Raw genomic sequence first — 22309 nt, 5'->3', positions numbered from 1 at the left:
CACGGCTTGCACACTTAACACATATTACACGCTTACAGTACAGTTCATGTGTGAACGTGTACCTCACACTGTCGTGCCTCCACGACTAACGGGCATCTCACTGCCTGAGACAGAACCATGGCAGGGCCACGACATTGGCCAGCTGTGGTGAGCTCTTCAGGGAAATGTTTATTCTGTGAACAAATGCCTAATTGACAGGAATTCCTGGACGTCCAGCTCCAGAAATGTTGTGTGCCCGGAGTAGTAATCCCTGCGGAAGCCAGGCTTCCACTGAGCACAAAGCCCTGGCTATAGGAATAGCAGTGGCGCGAGGGGTCTGTGGGACCTGAGCCTCTGAACCTGACTTCAACACATCTGTACTCTGTGTCTTTGGGAAAGTCACTTAACCTCTCTTAGCCTCTATTAGCTCATCAGTATAATGGAAGTGTTCCCTTAATAAACCAGCACCTCAGGGTTATGGTGAGAACTGTTAAATGACACAATGCATGTGAAAGACTTTTTTAGAGTTTTGGTAAGAATGAGTACCTGTAAATAGACACAAAATCAAACAGATGCTAACTGCAATTGGATTCAGGGATGGAGTCGCCCCTCAGGTTGCAAGTGTAGCACAGAAGAGCAAAAAGGGGATAAAACATTGGAACAATTAAATTCAGGCAGTTGAAGAGGGTGGGAGGAAAGTTTGGGAGGGGAAGGATATGGTTATGGCATAGACGGTGGTGATAGTTGCACGGGTGTATACTTATCTTGAAACTCATTAGATTGTATACACTAAACATGGGCAGCTTTTCGCATGTCATACATACAAAATGGTATGTCAGTCATACCTCAATAAAGTGGTTTTAAAAATAATAAATTTAGGGGTGCCTGCCTGGGTGGCTCAGTAGGTTAAGCGTCTGACTTCGGCTTAAGTCATGATCTCACGGATTGTGAGTTCGAGCCCCATTTCAGGGTCTCTGCTGACAGCTCAGAGCCTGGAGCCTGCTTCAGGTTCTGTGTCTCCTTCTCTCTCTGCCCCTTCCCCACTTGCACATGCACGCTTTCTCTCTCTCTCTCAAAAATAAATAAACATTAAAGAAAATTAAAAAAAAAAACAATGAATTCAGGCATTAGTATGAATTAATTACTATAGTCACATCCAAAATAGGTTAGGTTCAGAATTCAGCACAAACAGGGAAACTGCATATGTTCAAAACACTTTCAAACTCTCTAGGATTGCATATACCATGTTGCCCAATGTCAAATAACAATTCTTATGCAAACTAGAAATTGAGGACCACTGAAATAAAATGAAGGCAGGGACAAAAGGAACTTCTATATGCAAATGTTTGGGCATTTTCTGCTTTTAAAGTGACTAGCAAATCTCTAGTGGTAAATGGTGGGGGTGGAGAATTCAAGAATTCCTTCTTGCCTAACTCTCTATTCTTTTTAAAACATTGAGTTTCTATATGGTAGACATTAGCATTGTCCACCAATGTTTCTGATTATTTTCCACCTGCAAACACAATAGGATTGGATGTCCCTGCTTTCTTGAACTTAGGAGAGACCACATTACCTGCTTGGGACAATGAAATGTGAAGTGATGTGCGTTACTACCAGGCAAAGCTTTAAAATACTTGGAAACAATTCTTCATCTCCTCCTTCCTATGCTACAGTGACCAACAACATTCCAAATGGTGAACTCTGACTATCCAAGAGAGGCCAGTATAGAGCAGAAACCCCACAACCTACAATGGATGTAGCATGAGTGAGAAAGGACCCCTGACTCTTTTAAGCCTTTCATATTTGGGAGTTGTGTGTTACTGCAGCAAGCCCCAGCTCATCCTGACTACTATGCTCCATAACATTACTACATATAAATAGATTTGTCTGTCGTCGTGAATATTTTTTAAGTGGCATTACATTATATATTGGGAGGAAAGTTCTAAGTAACTTTGTAAGTTAAATGAGCCTAGTGCAAAATCACGGCACTTATGCACTGCCCAGTTTCCTTCCAAACAGAATCTGCAGCAGCTCAGCAAGTCAAAATACATACTGGCAGACAGAGTAGCTAATATAACAATGGAGAGATGGGAATCCATTCAGAGAAAACAGGAGAGGATTGTACCTAGAAGATTTGCCAAAAGCCAGGAATGAAATATTGTATCATGGATCAGTGAAAGCATTTAGGAGTGGATAATAGAAGAAATTAGTACCAAAAAGTTCTGGACAAGAGGGCTGGGAGGGAGGTATGTTTACTGAATGCCTGCTGTGTGCCAGATACTGTGTTACACGCAGTGAAAATATAATTTCTTTAGGTATTGGTCTCACTAAAACTCAATGAAGTAGAAACTGAGGCTCAGAGAGGTCAAATAAGTGGTCAAGTTCATACAGTGGCAGGGCAAGGATTCAAACCCATGTTGGCTATGCTCTTACACAGATGCTCTTATTGGAGCCATAGGGAAGCTGAGTTTGGCAGGACTCACTGGCCACCATTCACTCCAGGCACGGTTGAAATTTAACGAGGCAACAAGCTTATGCTCAGCTTCCCAACGGCTCAGATGGGAAGGTCTACTGAAGGGAACCAAGGTGTCCAGAGGCTCAGTCCCACACAAGGCAGCCCTGCTTATGACCTCTTGCTCTGCACCCACAAGGGTCCCGGGCTTCTTGGGAGTGTCCTCCGAGGAAGAAGCAGCATTCCAGGACCAGATGCAGACAGCTGTGTGCTTCCTGCCGCCTCTGGTGACTCATGCTGGGACAAGAAAGCCGCTTTTTTCCTGGATTCCCTGTCCCCAAATCCTAATCTGGGGAAAGCCTCCTTAAGCTCCCTAACACAAGACTCTGTCTGGGTGGCTGGCGCACGAGAGGGGTGGAGGCCAATGACGTCCAGAACAAAGAGGAAATTCAGGGCGGGAGATCATTTTCTCTCCCTGGCATGCCTCCTGTGGCCATCTGGCTGAGGGGGCTGTTATTCAAACCTCTGGATCACGGACTGTTTGTTTTTTAGGAGCTTGCAGCTGATTATTTTCATCAGATTCCCTACAACCAACTGCGTTGGCTCCCTTCACGGGCAGACCTGTGCAGCCAGCACGTCCTCTCGGCTGGGTTCACAGTTCCCTCACAGGGAATGAGCAGCCTCGCTCTTCCCTAACCACTGAGTGGCCACTGGGCCAGGATGGGGCCATCACCTCTGGATACCAGGGCCAGGCCTCCAGATGTTCCAGCTGATGTCACCTGTAGAGACTGGCATGGAAAAGGAGCATCTGAAAGATCAGAAAGCCCCTGGTGGCCAGACCAGCTCCAGTGGCCTTTGGTTTTGTCATCCCAGTTCTGAAAAGGCAGCACCAACATTTTCTGGGTATCTCCAGAAAGGTGGGATATAAAGAGCTCAGAGAGGTCCGTTATTCTTGCTGTAGGGCAGCTGAACCTCCATTTCCTCTTCTGGGGCTTGGGGACAGTAAAGCTTTATGTCTCTGGGCTGTTGTATGCAAATGCATACACACAGTGACATATGTAAAAGGCCTAAGACCATGTCCGTGCACAGCAGGTTCTCAGTAAAAACTATGAGTTCCCATCTCTCATTTCTTCAAGGATATGATACACCAGCCTTTCCACTCCACTGGCTCCAAGGATAAGTGAAACAGCTGGGGTTCCTCACTGTGGGGACAGGATGCAGAGACTGAGGGCTTTCCTCCCAGAGGTGATAGGAATAGCCCACGTCTTCAAAGAAACTGGGTGATAACTCTTTACCCAGAAAGTCAAATCCAAGTGGTTTGGTAAGATGTGAGCTCAGTTACTCAACATGCCTTCTGGATGTCAGCCTGTCCATGGGGTCAGACAGATAGACCCGGGCAGCTGAATGGAAGCAGAAACCAGTTGTTCTGCACGAGGAAGGTCATGTCTCCTCTCCTGCGGGAGTCACACAAGCCCTGTGTGAAAGTCTGGCAGCCCCTTACCTAAGAAGAAGGTTCCCTAAGAAGGTTACAGCAATTTCTAAATCAAACATTATTTTTCATTCTTTGTATCTTAACTTCTCAGAGCTTCTCACTTCTGCCTTTAGGAAGTGAGAGAAACAGGGTATCCCTACAATGCCTTGCCTGGCTCCCCACTCCCAACCGTCTCTGCTCTCCACAGCTGAGATGGCCCCAGATCCATGGTGCCGCCTTTCCCCAGGGTGCTCAGAGGACTCAGCTCCGGTGGGCCTGGGCAGCTGAGCCAGCAGGGAAGGGCTTTTGATCCCCTCCTGGTATCAGTCCCAGCTCTGCAGCCCATTCCCTCAGGACCACTGGAGTCCCTAACCCAGAGACTTGAATCCTGACCCTAAACCTCAGGCTTATGGCTCCCAGACCACTTCAGAAGCCACCCACTTTCCTAGAAACTCCCACAGTGCCCCCTCCTCAGCCCCTGGTTACAGCTCTGGCAGCTGCAGGCCCTTCCCTGGACCTCCAGACACTATTGCTTCTGGCCGAGCCCCAGACGGAGCTCTGTGCAGTGCAGCTGAACGGACCCACACTAGCTCACCTGAAGCAGCATCTCACTGCTATGGTGCCCCAGGGGTTCTGTGCACAGGAGGAACCCACTGCGCACAGGACAAGACGGTTATCGGAACAAGCGAATGACAGTGTAGTGTAAGAACTGCAGTAGAGGCATGCAGAGCATGGGAAGGTTGTCCTAGAGGATGTGAATCCACTCCACCCCCAGGTGTGGGAAGGGGGTCAGGGAAAGCTCTGGGGAGCCAGTGCTGTCCAGCTAGGAGTCCTGTTCCCCTAGAGCAGGAGACCAGAGTGGGACAGCCAATTTCTCATTGATTCAATGGTCACTTCTATCTTTACCATAATCTGTCCCATTGTGGCCGTCTACTCCTGATTCACTTAATTTTACCTCTCAACTACAAATTCAAGGCAGAAGCTTGTCCTGAGTTTAAAACTCTGGATTTTCTTTAGTACAACAGTTAGTAAGGGAGAACTGGGTGTGGAATCAGAAACCCTTGATTGAAGCCTTCCATCTCTTGATCTTTAGAAGTGACTCTGACCACTCTGAACCTCAGTTTCCTCATCAGAAAAGCAGACAAAATAATTCCATCCAGGGCGGTTGCACAGTTCAGATGAAATAATGTGTGTGAGCCAACTTCATGAATCGGAAACCCCTCTGCCCATGGGAGAGTTTATCATGGCAGCAAGACCTTCCCATGGGCTGATCCAACAGCTTTCCAAGAAATGGAAGGAGCTACAAGAAAAACCCTGAATCTTAATTTTGCTCTGTTGGCATGCCTATAATTGCTGGGTTTGCTGGTCAACATGTGCCTCATAAATGAATTCTTAGCGGGCTTGACATTTTGCATCTGCATTCTCCTGCAACTGCTTTGCAGCAGAGAAATCCCACCTGAATGGCAAGGATACATACCCAAGGTCCCTCAGAATAAGCTTCTGACAGATGGGTGGGTGAGTCCAATGGCAATTTTGGGAGGTTGGGGGTGTCATTTAGAAAAAAAGCAGGAGAAGGGAAGCAGGGAGAGAAGGAAGGAGGAAGGAGGGAGCTTGTTTGAGGGGAAGGAGATGCTCATGCTTGCCCAATGCTCAAGAAACCTTGGTGAAGGTAGCAGGTGCGTACATGCTGCTGACCTGCTCCCGACCTCTCCAAGGGAGGCCCAGGGGGGGCCTGGCTCTGGAGGGGAAACAGGAGCTGGAAGTGGCTTTCAATTACTTTTCAACGGCTGGCCATGGGAAAACAGGAAGAGAGCATTCAAAGCAGGGAGCTCTCAGAGGCAGAGCCTCTCAGAGATGGTTGGGAGTCCCACTGACTCTGGTGGGGGAGGGGACACCTGCAGGAAGAAACACCAACCACTGAACCTACTGTAAGAGTCCTGTCCTACGCTTGGGCTGAACTGAGGGGACAGAAGGAGAAGCGTTGGATCTGAGTCTGGGAAGCTCACCCCTGATGCCTTGTGTGTGGCCCCAGACAAGTCGCTTCCACCCTGCAGGCCTCGGTGTCCCCTTGTGTGTATCTGGAGAACTGGACTGTGCAGATCTCTAAGCATCTTTCCCAAACTGACCCCTGTGGTCTCTGATGCAAATGTCCCATGAGGAAACTCAGGGAACAGAGGAGGGTGACTGGTCACTGAATTCCACACCCCTCCTCTCTGTCTGCTGGATTTCTCATCACCATCCACGCTGCTTACTGAGTACCTAACAAGAGAAGGCTGCTCACCAACACTTACACAGTTCTGCAGAGTCTGTTTGCCATGTCGTCCTGTTCACTCCCAACAGGCCTGTGAGAAAGTAACAATAGTTCATTGACTCATATTACGTGCCAAGCATTATTCTAAGCCCTCTACATATTTCATTTTACTTAATCCATGCCATCATATGAGGTATAGGTATTATTGTCCCCATTGTCCCCATTTTACTGATGTCCGCTTGCCCTGCCATACATGAGCTGGTCCACAGGGCTCCTCTAGATGCCCAAGGACCTGGGGCCTATGAGCCTGACCTGCATGCTGCTCTCCACCACTGGGGCTCTCGCTCCCACCTGTTTGCACTGGGTCCATATTTCTTTCCAGCTGTCCTTGGCTCTGGTCTCCCTCCTACCAGAGGGGAGTCTTGAAAAATCATTCTCCTGGTGCAGCAGGAAGAAGCCACTCGGGTGGGCTGCGTGCTGAGGGAGATGCTGAACTTCTTTCCACAGGTCTTCTCCTCCCCAGAGGAGGGCTGGCCTACCAGTCTCCCAGGGCAGCCTGAACAAGTGTCTGTTCTAGAAACTTGGCCGAATGTTCTTCCTTCCTCACTGGCTCAGAGGATCTGGGGTCATGTCTGCTGGGGTCAGCCCTCCACCTGTGTCCTAGATCCCAGGACCTCCCTCTCCTGCACAGCCTCCCCTCCCTGGCAGCCCCTCTCTCCCTCTCTGCTGGCTCCTTTCCACCCATTGCAGCTGAAGTGCAGCAGAGAAAGCCCGGACACAGAGTCCAGAGACGGAATCAAATCCGGCCCTGCCACTTACCAAATGCAGGACTCCAGATAGGATGAGCCACCCAGCTGAACCTCAGTTTCCCTAATGGAAGCTGGCGCTATAGAGACTATGGGATAGCACATTCTCTCTAGTCTGATTCCAACTGTTTCCATCTTGCGGCCTCTGCTCCATCCTGACCTGTCTCCTGCCTGCGGATTATCTAAAACATTCACTCAGTAGACAGCCTGGACACAGAGAATACAGGCCCTTCTAGCAAGGTGTCCACAGTCTAGTGGGGCAGGGAGACAATAAACAGGTGATTACAAGACCATGTCCTGAGAACCATGATGTCAGAAGTCGAGAGTGCTTAGGCAAAGGGAGGAAAGGCATCTAATTCAGGCTTGGGATGCCTGTGGAGGGTTCCCAGAGGAGAAGACATCAAGCTGGGAGCTGAGGGCTGGGAGCAATCAGTTTTTTGAAGGAGAGGACAAGTATTCCAGACAGAGCGAACAGCTTCACCAAGGCCCAAAGACAAGAGAGGATGAGCAGGTTAGGGGACATGAACGTGATTTGATTTGGCTGGACCACAGAGCATATGTATGCATGTGGGCATGTATGTGTATATGGGGGGTGTATGCATGCCTGTGTGTGCATGTGTGTACATGTGCATGCATATTGGAGGAGGAGAGGATAAAGAGGTGAGCCTGGAGAGGTGGGCATGGACTGATTCAGGCAGAGCAAGACTCTGAGTATTATACCAAAAGCAGTGGGCCCATTGGAAAGATTTTAAATAGAAAAGGGACATGGTCAGGAGTGTACTTTAAAAAGATCCATCTGTTTGCCATGGGCAAAGGGGGACCCGATTTAAAAATATATATATTAACAATAGCAGCCGTCTGTCAGGATGTGGAGCCACTGGAACTCCCATATTCAGATACACTAGGAGGTGCGCCTATAACCTGCCCCACCATTTAAAGAACTATTTGCAATACCTAGTCAAGTTGAAGATCTGTTTACTCTTGACCCAGCAGCTCTGTTTCTTGGGAGACATGTGTGAAGATATTCACCACAGAGCCATTTGTAATAGTGAAAAAGCAGAAATGACCTAACCAGGCTGTAGGGGAGCAGCTCAGTCAACTACAGTTCATTCATACAACAGAATACCACACCGTGGTTAAATGAATGAATTAGATCTCCATGCAGCAAGGACAAATCTGAAACTATAAGGAGCAGTGGAAGAAATAAGGCAACTCGCAAAAGAACATGAACCCAATACCATATGGTTTGTGGATCCTCAGTAAAAAAGGTAGAAAAACATATATGGGAATAAATCCCATCAACTTAGGATAACACTAACTCTGTGAGGGAGTGTTAAGGGATAGGGTAGGAATTTTGCTGAGATTTTAATATTCTATTTCTGCAAAAGAGAGAAGTAAAACAAATATGGTGAAATGTTACCTGTTGAATCAAAATAGTGGGTATCTTGGTGTTTCTTGCATTATTTGCTGTACTTTTTTTATATGTTTGAAGTGTTTTTTCAATTAAATTTACAGTGGATTGGTGGAAAATAAGACATGGCGGGGACATATCTGCTGGGGAGGCTTAGGCTGTGTCCGTGGGTGGGGTGCCAGGGAGCCATACCAGGGGAACACCCAGATGGGACTGAGAGAAGCAGGTGTCAATGAACAATACCCCAGAAGTTGAATCTGCACAACTCCCGGCCCTCTGTGGTGTCTTCTTTCTTTCTCCTTTCTCTATCCTTGGGCGCTCATCAGAGCTCCGCCTCCAGAAAGCTTCCTCAGCTACTCCAGTGCTCAGAGATCTGTCTGTTCTGACATCCTGTAGCCCTTACCATATTGGTCACTCTAGGAATCATTTCACACAACTATGCCTGAACTTGTGGTGTCCACATGTGTCCTTTCTCTAGCAAAACCGGATGGGTGAGGGGGCAGGAACCGTCTCTCGTGCTCTTGATGGCTGTCCCTCTGGGTGTGTCTATGTGGCTAATTGCTGTTTCCCAGGCCCTCACATAATGCCAGACCCATGGTCACTGCAGGAGAAATTCTAGCTGAATGAATAAATGAATAGATAAGTGAATGACTAAATGAGTTCCAGGAAGAATTGTTGAGGAAATGCCAAGAAGCAACGTGGCAGCCCTAAATTCAAACCATGACTTCGCCATCAACACGTAGCAACTTTGGGAAATTCACTTCACTTCTCAGAATCCATTCCCCCAGCTATGAAATGGAGAAAACACCCATCTTTCAGGATTGATGCTTATGGATATTATATATTGCTTGCTTATACATACCTATGAACGTTGTGTATCATGGTAATTATATCCATAATACATCTCTAAGATGCCTATCATTTCCTCCCCAACCACACTCATGTCTCATAGAACTTTCCTTGTTCCTAGTCCAGAAAACGTGGTCTTTTATATGAGGTGATCTGGTCCCTTCTGCAGGCAGCTGATGGGAGTTCCAACCTAAGCTGGGCCAATCAGACTGTCCCTCCCAGGAGTTTAGACTGTAGAGACCTAGCCAACTGGCATACGTTCATCAAAAATTTGATAAGCCGCCTCTTCTAACTATTCCCTCCTGAGCTTGCACAGCCATATATTTTAGCCAGTGTGCTGTAATGCAAGATGAGAGCCTGGAAATTAGGGGGAAAAATAGGACACTGTCCTCCCTCCTGCCCCGTATCACACGCCACCTTGTTGGGCCTTTGGGGACGAGGCTTCTCTCTTTCACAAAGCCAATCCTGATTTGCTCCTCCCCACAGCCCTTAGCCTAGTTAGTGCCTGGCCCTGAGAAGGTGCTTTGGTAACATGGGTTTAGACCAGATCGGGAGCTTTGGGGATGGTATGGCTGTAGATTGGGTCCCAATGAATTGTGTTGGATTTGAATGGAATTGGACCAGGACTCATGACGGAGAGAAAAAGTAGGCTGGTTGAGTGCAAACAAACCCAAATCCTAAGAGGCATGTTTTGAGCAATTAGAGATGTTTACCTTGTGGCAGAAAAAGCTTGTGGACAGCAAACAGGAAAAGGGATCTGATGTTCTTTGTGGCTAAGAGAAACAAGTGTGGCATCATACTAGGAAAAATTATGTCAGACCAGCTCGTAGATATACTGGGTTGTCTTGTAAGGCTCCATGTTTGGGAGGTGTGCAAGCAGAGACCTCAGGCCATGCAGTCACTATTCGGGCACTGTAGTGGGGTTGGGCTAGATGACCTGCAAAGTTCCTAGCAGCTGGGGGCGTCTAAGTTTATGCTGTCATTTATTGGTGCATCCTAGATGAAACTGTTAGCCAAACTTCCAGTAATTAATGAGACCTCTCGGAAACCTTGGCCATCTGTTCTGAAATAAATATCAGACCAAGAGCATCCACGGAATAACTGTCATGATTTATCATTTCAGTTTTTATTATGCAGTTTTATTAATGTTGGATAGAGTTTTAAGAAAAGTTTTTTTTGTCCTAAAAATGTTAATGGGTTGCCTGTCAGCTTCAAAAGAAGAAAAACTGTTATCGGGAAAATTGTGTAGTTAAGAGTGCTAACCTGGAAGTGGAAAGAAGAAGCCAAGTTCCAGCACAGGCCCCGGCATGTGCTCAACACATGGACATACCCTGCTCTTTCTCTTTTAACAGCCTTTTCGAAGTCACCAAGAGGACAAAATCAGGATGACACCAGGCCAGCTTGCAGAATCCAGTGGGAGTTTGTGGTCTGTGTGATACCCGCGGACTGACAAGAGAGTTTTCCAAAGTGGTATGTGGAATAAGAGGTCCCCCTGCCCCATAATGAGTCCCCTTCCAGTGCTCCTGTTACTATAACAATCCACTCCTTGAATAAGCAGGCCATTCTCAGAAGAGGCAGAAAGTGAAGAGCTTGATGGGTGGGTCTTTGCGGGGCAGGGTCCATCCTGCTCCTGTCTTCTTCTTGGGCCCTTTGGCATCTTGGTGTTTGCCGATAAGCCAACCCCAGGTAGACTTGGCCACCAAACAGCCATTTCCTTGCTCCATGAATCCAGCTTCCAGGGGCCATACATCAAAGTCAGAGAGGCATCTACAGGGCAAACAACGATGAAGGATCCCCACACCAGCCAAATCACCTACAACTGTAGTTTTGTTTTTTTTTTTAACCTTGGCTGTGGGAGCTTTTAAAAACCTAATACCCTACATCTAAAACCATTAAAATCAGAATCTCTGGGAGTAGGACATAGACATCAGCATTTTACTTTAAAAAAAAAATGAGATATACTTTACATACCTCTGAAATGTATAGATCTTAACTACATATCTTAATGTGTTTTAACAATGCATACACCCATGTAGTTTATGCCTCTATCAAGATTTGGACCATTTCTATCACATCAGAAAGTTTCCTCCTGTTCCTTCCTAATCAATCCCCATCCTCAGACTTCAAGATGCTACCACTGTTCTGATTTTCCTGCCTTAGATTGTTTTTGCTTGTTCCAGAATTGCATATAAATAGAATGAAACAGGGGTGTCTGGGTGGCTCGGTTGGTTAAGTGTCCGACTTCAGCTCGGGTCATGATCTCACGATTCATGAGTTTGAGCTCCACGTTGTGCTCTGTGCTGACAGCTCGGAGCCTGGAACCTGCTTCAGATTCTAGGGTCTCCCTCTCTCTATGCTCCTCCCCTGCTCATGCTCTGTCTCTCTCTCAAAAATAAACATTAAAATAAATAAATAGATAGAAAGAAAGAATGATACATTATGTACTCCTCTGTGTCTGGCTTCTTTTACTTAGCATAATGCTTTTTAGATTCATCCATGTTTTATATGTATCAGTAGTGCATTCCTTTGTCATTGCTCACTTTTATTCCGTTGTGTGGATTTATGCAATTCATTCCTCCATTCAGCGTGATGGTTGATGATTCTGAATAAAGCCTCCATAAACATTCACATACAAGTCTTTGTGAGGACATATGTTTTTCTTTCTCTTGGTTAGGTACTCAGGAGTGGGACTTCTGGGTTATATCAGCAGTGTATGTTTAGCTTTATAAGAAACTTCCGGACTGGTGTACGAGGTGTTTCATTTTACACTCCTACCAGCAATGGAAGAGAGTTCCAATTGCTCCACATCCTTGCTATCACTTATGTCAGTTTTTTTAGTAACCTTTTTATTTTAGAACAGTTTTAGATTTACAGAAAAATTGCAAAGGTAGTAAAAGAGAGCTCTGATGTATCCTGAACCCAGTTTCACTTATTATTAACATCTTAGGTTAGTACGGTATATTTGCGACAATGAATGAACCATTGTTGGCACCTTTACATTAACTGAAGTCCATTATTTATTGAGATTTCTTTAGCTGTTACCTAATGTCTTTCTTCTATTCCAGGATCCTACCCACAAAACCATATTACATCTAGCCAACACGTCTTCTTAGGCTCCCCTTGGCTGTGATGATCTTGGCAGTTTTGAGAAGTATTAGTTATTTTCTAAGATGTCCTCAGTGGGGATTTGTATGTTGTTTTCCTCAATATTATGCTGGAGTTAAGGATTTTAGAAAGGAAGGCCACAGAGGTAAAGCACCATTCTCATCACATCACATCCAGGGTACAGTTACCACAACTTATGACTGTTGATGACCTCAGTCATCTGAATGAAGTATCAAGAAAAAGTCTTCAACATGCCCACATTGTTATTTGCCTTCCCAATGCTCTTCATTCCTTCTGCAGTGTCCAATCTGCTTTATCCTAATCCAGTGAATTTTTAAAATATCAGATATTAGGTTTTTTAGTTCTAGAGTTTCTGTTTGGTTCTTTTTTGTCATTTCCATTTCTCTGTTTGGATTCTCCCATTTGTCCACTCATTATGTCCAACTCTTCATCTTCTATTAAATCGACGAACATTTTGATAATAGCTATTTAAAGCTTTTATCTACTAATTCCATCATTTTATATCTCTGGACCTGTTTTTACTAACTGTTCTTCCTTTGAGTTTGGTGCACGTTTCCCTGCTTTTTTGTGTTTCCAGTAATTTTTGTTTGTTTGACAGACATTGTGGATACTATGTTGACACTCGGGATTGTTACCTTCCTTTAAGGAGTGTCATGTTTTTGTTTTGTCTTTTTCTGTTTTGTTTTGTATTCTTCCTGGCAGACAGTTAGCTTTATTCTAAAGATAGAAAGGCAGAGACTTCCTGGGGTCTCAACTGACTGTCCAGGGCATTGGGTGAGGGCTCTCTAATACAGCTAGTCCGAAATCCAGCATCTGTCAGCACTGCGAGACTACCAAAATCTCTGTCCACCTCACAGCCCTCGGTAGCTGTTTCCCACCAGGTTTCTCAGAGTCTAACTCTGTTCATGTACAGCTTACTACTCAGCAAAAGACTTAAGGGGGATCCATGAATTTGGATCCACGAATTTGTGAAAACTGATACACCAGTATTTTTTTAATGTTTATTTGTTTTTGAGAGAGAGAGAGAGAGAGAGAGAGAAAGAGCGAGCATGAGCAGGGGAGGGGCAGAGAGAGAGAGGGAGACACAGAATCCACAGCAGGCTCCAGGTTCTGAGCTGTTGGGACAGAGCCCGACATAGGGTTTCAAACTCACAAACCATGAGATCATGACCTGAGCTGAAGTCAGACACTTGACTGACAGCCACCCAAGGGCCCCTCACATTACCATTTTTTTAAGTTCCTTTAGTGATTACAACAAACAGCCAAGGTTGAGAACATTGACCATTAATTCCCTAAAGTGAAGGAGCTGGAAAAAAGGCCCTGGTACCAAAGAAAATGCAAAACCAGTTTTTGGGACAAAGTCATGAAGGATGTTGATAAAGGAGCTCTCCCCTAAAATGGCACTAATCTGGCAGACATAACGGAATAGAATCCAAAACAAATCAATGAGAGAAGTTTAGTGTACTTCCTGCTTTAAAATGATAAGCCATGATACTCTTGCTCTGTTTGAGAAGCCCCGGTTAGGACCTTCCTATCACCTAAACTGCAGACACTAAAGTGATACCTGGTCCAGAAGAATGCCTGAGGCACTAAAGCCATCAGGTGGAGGAATTTAGTGATTTCCTGTTAGCTGTCAGGTTCTAAGCTCAGAGAATACAGAGAGTTATAAGAGGTCATTCCTGCTCCAGAGTAGTTCCCAGTCTGATTCCCAGTATACAGAGAGGTAAATGAAATACATTTCAGACTGTGATAGGTCCGTGGTATGGCACCAAAGTGCTTTTAAGAGTGTGGTTATTTCTAGCTTTGGGTCTGAAAGTCTTCACAAAGGAACTGTTTTTAAGCCAAGTTCCGTTAAGGATAAGAAGAGTGAAGAAGGTGGAGAAGTGAAGAAGGATGTTCAAGGCAAAGAGAACATACTCGAGGGAGAAAAAAATAGAACGTGGGGGGAATTGGGGAAGTTCAGTGTAGAAGCATAAGGAATAGAAGCATGGAAAGGTAGAAAGAAGATGCCATCACCCTCCCCATCGAGTGAAATGAATCAAATTTAGAAAATAACTTAAAAACAGTTTTGTTGATTGATTTATAATGAACCATACCTCACTTACTAGATCTTTGACAGAAGTTTAACAACGGTCTGTCAGAGTCAGGGACATGAAAACAAACACCGTACATGGAATCAAAGATGTCTGACCATGTGAACCTGAGCTGAAGAATGTAACCTCACTAAAGTTACACAGTGCATTTTAGCATAGAACTGTGGAGAGTGACCTTTACACAAGGGTGGTGACCCTCCTTCTTGTTACTGTATAGGCACAGGCATAATTGCTGGGTGGACTGGGAGACTTAATGATTAAAGACACTTGGCCTTGGGGACCCTGGGTGGCTCTGTCGGTTAAGTGTCCAACTCTCGATTTCGGCTCAGGTCATGATCTCACGGTTCGTGAGACTGAGTGCCAAGTTGGGCTCTGCACTAACAGTGCAGAGCCTGCTTGAGATTCTCTCTCTCCCTCTCACTCTGCCCTCCCACGCTCACACTCATTCCCTCCCTCTCTCTCTCAAAATAAATAAATAAACATCAGAAAAAAAAGACACTTGGCCAAATGTGTCTTGGAGACTTCTCATGGCCAGTGAATATGAGTCTGAGGCCTGTGGCGCCCGTTTACTGCAAGTTTGCCCCTGAGGAAGTCCTGTGATTCCTCTTACCCTCAGTCCCCTCCTCCGTGAAATGGACACATTAATACCTACTGGCCCTGCTGTCCCACGGGGATTCTCAGGAAAGACCAAATGACCTACTTTGTGTGGAAAAGCCTTGTAAGGTTTAGAGCCTGACTGTGATGCAAAGAGTTATGATTACTAATAATAAACAAGAAGAATGTGTGACAATGACCAGAATTTCCTGTTGAGACAACAACTCCATGAAACCATTAAGAGAGGTAGGATGTTTGTCAATTCCACAATGAGAGTTATGCTCTGGTATTGTTTCAACTGTCTCCAGGGAATAAAGGGTTTGACAGCAATAAAGAATGAGCCAATTTGTCCTAAAGATTCTTGTTCTTTTTAGAATCGTTTCAATAGTTTTCGGTACCTTCCCCAGGCTTTTCTTGCCTATTCTGCCAGGACTGATGAGAACTGTGCATTATTCAATTAATTTTTTCTTTAAAAGAATTTGTCTTCCCATGTGCTAATACTCACATAATTCACGTCTCAGAATACCACCCTGCTACCCAGGCAACCCTCAGGCTGGGGCCCTGCAAAACATCTCTTTCCTCAATGACCTCAGAAGTTTCTTCTGCTTACCAAGAAAAGAGGGAAATGCGTGCCCGGAGACCAAACCAGTCTGCCGGATCCCTTTCGTTCCCTCTATCAGCTCAGGACCAGAGGCTTTCATGTGGTTACCAGTTGGCATTTATAAATTTGTCAAAGAAAGGAGTGTGGGCAAAGCCCTCTGGGGGATACACACTGCCTTTCAGAAATGCAACAGAAGGATTCTTTCTTGCTGGTCTAATGATGCCTGGTGGTGACTTTGATGACCTATGGAATGTCATTTTCATTTCATGGCCTCACACAAAGTAGCCGACTGCCCTCCTCCATATCCTGTCACAAAGAGCCTGTGGATTCTGGTGCCAGATGGCGATCCAAAGCTTTTTCTTGAACTTCTTCCAAATTTACACTAAAATAATCAAGCTCCTATAATAATGGGGAAAGTCCTGCATCACCACCAAAAACCTGGAAAGGGTTCCCTCTGGCTAGAATTTTACAGCACTTCTCAAATTTTAATGGGCACATGAATCACCTGGGAATCTTGTTAAAGTGCAGATTCTGATTCAGTAGGTCTAGGATGGGACCCAGGAATTTGCATTTCTAACAAACTCCTGGGTGATGGTCTTACTGTTGGTCCCTGGACCACACTTAGAAGAGCCAGAAGTCAGAAGACAAATTCTGAGCAATTCTAGAACTCAAAGGAAGTGGTTAAAGAGATGCATATGGTGGAAGAAAGGTTGAAGAGGGAATCAAGAGCTACAATGGAGCTTCTACATATAGATAAGAAGAGAGGACACAGAGAAAAAGAATGGAGGCTGCACATATACTTCAACTGCAGAAAAACTCATTAGTCTTAATTCATCATATTACTATAGCAGGGCAGAAATACCACATGATTATTTTGATAGATGACCAAATCATTTGAGACTATTCAACATTCTATCATCATTTTCCTCCTCTGCCTCCTCATTGCCATCAGGAGAGAGAATATTTTCTTAAAGTGACAAGTGTACTCTACGTAAAATCAAGTCAAGTGGGATGTACTCTATGTAAATCAAGTCAAGATGCTTAATGGTGAACTACTAGAGCCATTCCCATTCCCATCAGTAACCAAAAAGATGTCCATGCCCATCAGTGTGACTAACGCTGGTCTGCACATCCTAATCCAGACAACCAAATACAAAACTGAAATTAGGGGTGCTATTAGTGAGGGTGATGTTCAGTTTCACGTAATCACGGCTAGAACAAAATAGAAGTGTCTTCTTCTCTTGCCTAAATTGCAGGGAGCAGACCAGCCTGGCATAGCAGCCATCCCATGAGTCCAGAGACCCAGGCCTTTCTGGTTCTCTGCTCAGTCTGCACGGAGGGGGCTCTCCTGCTGCAGCTCCGCTATAACTGGCTGCATATCTGATGTCTCAGACCTCATGAATATTTAGCGCTCCCTTGGTTTTTCCAGCTCACATATGCTTTGTTTACTTTATCTATAATGTGTCACACAGCTACTTGTTTCTATTGTTTCTAAGGCAGAACATAAATTTTTAAATAATATAGCAATGCACATCACATGAAATAACTATATTACCTTAACAAAGCTAAACAAAAATAATAAACGTATGATAATGACTATGCATTTTTTAAATGAGGGATAGTATAAATTTATCCTAACAAATACTAAATTGTATCGTAAAAGGGCAAGAAATTCAACAGTGTGCTAACAGCTGAAAAGAGAGATCAATGCAGAAAAGAAAGGTCAGAAATAGTCCTGACGATATGTAGAAAATAGTAGATGCTAAGACAATTGTTTCCAAATCAATGAGAAAGAGATGTATTGGGGTACAATTTGCTAACTACATGGAAAAAAATAAAATTAGATGCCTACCTCACACCATTTACAAATTCCAAAGGAATTAAAGCTATAAATGTAAAAATGAAACAATGAAAATATGACAGGAAAATCTGTGTATGTCTTTAGATAATCTTAGGTCGGAAAATGACTTTTATTTTTTTTTTATTTAAAAAAAATTTTTTAATGTTTATTTATTTTTGAGACAGAGAGACAGAGAGAGACAGAGCATGAACGGGGGAGGGGCAGAGAGAGAGGGAAACACAGAATCCGAAGCAGCTCCAGGCTCTGAGCTGTCAGCACAAAGCCCCGACGCGGGCTCAAACTCACGAACTGCAAGATCATGACCTGAGCCAAAGTCGGAAGCTCAAGTGACTGAGCCACCCAGGAGCCCCAGAAAATGACTTTTAAATCTGCCAGCAAAGATGGAACAAAAACTGAAAATGTCAATCAACATGATTCTTAATTTTCTCTTTTTTTTAAGATTTAATTTTTAAGTAATCTCCACACCCAACATGGGGCTTGAACTCACAACCCCAAGATCAAGCATCGTATCTTCCACGAACTGAGTCAGCCAGGTGCCCTGATTCTTAATGTAAAAGGTCTGTACGATTCTTGTAAAAGGCCAAAATTGAACTGGAATAATTAAGTAAGAAGGCTCTGGAACAGGCCTAGCTAACTAGCCTAATTCTTCATCAGGTCCATGAAGAAGTGCTGGTAGGTCACACCAAATGGACACTATGGTTTTGTCCATATGCTAGTGGAAAGGTGTTACACATATATAATTTTTAATCTTTCAGAAAGTATATGGTCAACATGGGTGAAACTTGAAAACAGTATTCCAAATGAAAATCAGACCTGACATGCCACATGTCATGGGATTCTTTTTTAATGAAAAGTCCAGAATAAGCAAATCCATAGAGACAGAAAGGGACCTAAGGGGAGAGGCAGATGGGATGTGATACTCATGTATGTAGTATGTCTTTTGGGGATGATGAAAATGTTCTGGAATTAGACAGTGATAGTTGCATAACTTTGTGAATATACTAAAAACTATGAATTGTACACTTTAAAAAGACACATTTTATGGTATGTGAATCATATCTCAATTTAAAAAAAGAAAAAGAAAGGCGTATGCTACAATTCACTACCAAGCATGGATTCAGTTCTTTTCAACTGATCCTGATGCCTCTATAACATAGTGAGTTAAAAGAATTCCCTTAGGGTATCATTAAGACTTGGTGCCTGGCTCTGGGCTGATGGCTCGGAGCCTGGAGCCTGTTTCCGATTCTGTGTCTCCCTCTCTCTCTGCCCCTCCCCCGTTCATGCTCTGTCTGTCTCTGTCCCAAAAATAAATAAAAACGTTGAAAAAAAAATTAAAAAAAAAAAAAAAAAAAAAAAAAAAAAGACTTGGTGCCTGGGCAAGGCTCACAGAAAGGATCTCTATGGCTTGATGGCCAGGGTGGGCTAGCAGGGGACATGCCTCCTTACTTTATGATGCAGGTCCCACACAGCCAATCCATAAACCCACGACCAGGTTAGATTTAGCCATGCATCCTCCAAACAACACAAAAAACCTCTGCTTTTAGTTTACAAATTTAAGTAAGTATGTCTGGACTTCCAGTGGGTGGATTTGGCCATCTGTGGTTTCAGAGCATTTCTGAGCTTTTGGTTCCAAGACCATGGCCTTGAACTCACGAGGATTGGGATCCTCTCCCAGAACTCCTGTCCACACCACTTTCCCGCAACTCTGTTGTCAGTGGGCCTTTTGTCCATCTGATACCGTGTGAGTTACAGACAGGGCTTATCAGAGCCAGAAAGCAACTCAGAAGTTAATCACTCTGACTACCCTAATTCCCACCTCCTACAATCACATTTAATGGATGAGGTCCAGAAAGGAGAAGGAGCCATCCACAGATTATCCCACAAATAAGTGAGGAAACTAGAATTAAGTTAAATTTCTGTGTCCCAGTTCCCAAAGCATATGTGGTTGTATATCCAATTACTTCTGTTGCAACATCAGCCTTAGTAACTCCAGTTGCAATTAAATGGTCTCCCACACAGTGAAAAGCAAATGGAAAAGCACCGTCCCAGCATCAAGACAAGGGTATTACCTCTTTCAGAATACTCCAGACAACACAGCAATTTGAAAGCCATGCTCAGGCAGACACTGTGAGAACATACACCTTCTCCAAGTTTCCTAATGACTCCATAAACGTATCCTTGTTCATAGCTGCAGATGGAATTCAGAGGAGGGACCCAAGTATCTGCAGAACAAATCTGACAGTCTCATAAAATCCAGCAGTAGAAAGGAAGCATTTTTCCTCTTCATCTCCTCTGTCAATGCAGCAGTTTCTCCTATGATCCAGATACCCATTCATTCATTCATTCATTCATTTAACCAACAAACACTTTCTGAACACCTACAGTGTGCCTGGCCCTGTGCTGGACAGTGAAACATGGAAATGGATCAAGATAAGCTTTAAGGAGCTCCCAATCTGTTGGGAGATGCTCCTATATGGCCAGCACCGGCAGAAGGGAAAGGTAAGAGCCAGAGAGTTTATGCAAAGGACCATGGAGACACAGGTGAGGTCCTGATTCTGGCTTGTGGGTCAGGAAGGCTTCACAATGTTGATGGCATTTAAGCTGTGTCTTCAAAGTCTTCAAATGGCAGAGGGGGTAAAGCTCTTATGACAGAGAACAGATGAGCAAAGGCACAAAGCACGAGGAACATGGTGTGTTCAGGAAAGGGGAGGAGACCAGGGTTTCCGGAATGTGGTACCTTGAGCTGTGTTATGTTGACCTGTCCTCAGTGAGTGTCCATCACTAAAATATGAGTTTCCTGGCGTCAGCTAGGGACTGTGCATTAGCCCGTTCTGAATCTCCACCACCTAGCACGGTGCTTAGCACCTAGTCAGCACTCAGCAACCTTTTTCCAAGTAAATGGATAAAAGAAGAGTTAACATGTATTAGGCACTAACTACATGGCAGATGTTGTAATGAGTGCTTTAGATACGTGAAATAAACCTGATGGATATGGTAGTATTATTATTCCTATTGTTAATATCCCCCTTTAACAGAAGAGATGACTAAGACGCAGAAGCTTCACACAGCTGGAAAGAGGCCTATTTGATCTTCAGACCCAGGTCACCTTCTGCCAGATGAATGTCTTCCACCGTTTTGGGTCTGTCTCTCCGCTACTCTAGGGGACAAGGCTGTGTCTAGTTCCTGCACTTTGCTCTCTGAAATACTGCTCCGTCACTGTAGTGGGGATGAATGGTAGGAGAGGGAGGCAGGAGCCAGGTTGTAAAGAGCCTTGCCTGCTAGGCAGAGGGTCCCGGACTAGACTTTAGAGATGGTGGAAGGTTCAACACAAGTCAACAAACATGCTTGGTTCTTTCAGTACTTATCATGAGCCTTGCCATGGACTCTGAAGTCAGCACAGATTTCCTGGGAAGAAGAAAATAGAACCCCAAACTCCTTAGCTCTGTGTCAAAGTGGCACAATCAGATATCCAAGAAGTGGTGAGTAGGGCAAAAACCATCATGGGTTAAGGCTTTCTCCATGTGATAGTCTCAAACATCTGGCTCCTTCCTATGCTCTAAATTTGGAACAACTACATATTCACTTCCTCCTAATCAAGATAAGCCCAAGACCGAGAATCCAGACAATTGTGCTAGGTCATTTAATTGCCTTCCTCTTGGAAACCTTGAGCTAGCCATAGGGAAATTCTCTGGCCAAGGCAAAGAATAAAGGTCAACACTATGTCGCATCCTGATGCCTTTTACAGACCCCAGGAGCCACAGGAGAAATCAATTCCAGTCAAACGAGTTGTGAATTTTTTTGTTTTTTGTTTTTTGTTTTTTTTTTTTAGTGGAGTCAATATTTTAAGATTCTCCAAGTCATGGAAAAATATACACTAAGAACATGAAAACAACACTCACTGTCTCCAACAGCATAAAATTTACTTCTCATTGTTGTCTAAATAAAACCAGGCTAATTCCATCAGGAGGCTGTGTTCCTTAACCCACCATAAAATGATGTGTTATGAAATATTAATGGAAAAAATAGTATTACAAATGATTCCTACTTTTCCTGGCTGCCCACAATTTTGTTATTAACCATGCTTTCTTTTTTAAAGCTTTTTTTTTCTGACTATGAAAGCAATAGGTACTCATTGTTGAAATTTTGGAAAAGAAAAAGAAAAACGAAATAACAATCGCTGCAACCCACTATTAACAAGTTATTTTAAAAAAAAAGTTTTTTTTAACGTTTATTTATTTTTGAGACGGAGAGAGACAGAGCATGAACAGCGGAGGGGCAGAGAGAGAGGGAGACACAGAATACGAAACAGGCTCCAAGCTGTCAGCACAGAGCCCGACACGGGGCTCGAACTCACGAACTTTGAGATCATGACCTGAGCTGAAGTCAGACGCTTAACCGACCAAGCCACCCAGGCGCCCCTTAACAAGTTATTTTTTAAACAAAAATTGAGGTCATAAAATCTGAAGTTTTTTTCATTTCTCATTTGTAAGTAGCATAATCCCATACACCGAGTATTCTTCAAATATGTCATTTTTATCAGATATACGAAATTGCTCAGTGTGGAAGTGCCATAATTAATTGAGCCAGTTACCAGCCTGTGGACACCCGGGTTGTTCCCAGTCTTTTGATTTTATAAATCAATGTGTAAAATGTTCTCATGCAAATGTCTTTGTCTTTCTAAGAGTTTCTTTAGGAAGTAGAATGACTAAACCAAGGGGTATGAAAAACCTAAGGTTCTTGATAGATATTGCCAAATGGCCTTCCATTGTGTTCAACAAATATTCATTGCGTGCCTAAATGCCAAGCGTGGTGCTG

The 22309-nt window shown here is 44.2% G+C and overlaps 1 long non-coding RNA gene across 2 annotated transcripts in view; it reads right to left on the bottom strand.

The window, feature by feature from the left end:
* Window positions 1-22309, bottom strand: part of LOC122205212 — a 48771-nt gene that overhangs the window by 23387 nt on the left and 3075 nt on the right. For both annotated transcript variants that reach the window (XR_006195957.1, XR_006195958.1), the window contains exon 3: window positions 6194-6244. This is a non-coding gene — a long non-coding RNA (uncharacterized LOC122205212). The remainder of the gene's footprint in view (window positions 1-6193; window positions 6245-22309) is intronic.

The sequence above is a fragment of the Panthera leo genome, chromosome D4 (assembly GCF_018350215.1).
Source record: "Panthera leo isolate Ple1 chromosome D4, P.leo_Ple1_pat1.1, whole genome shotgun sequence".
Lineage (NCBI taxonomy): Eukaryota > Metazoa > Chordata > Mammalia > Carnivora > Felidae > Panthera > Panthera leo.
This window is presented reverse-complemented; position numbering and strand designations above follow the sequence as displayed.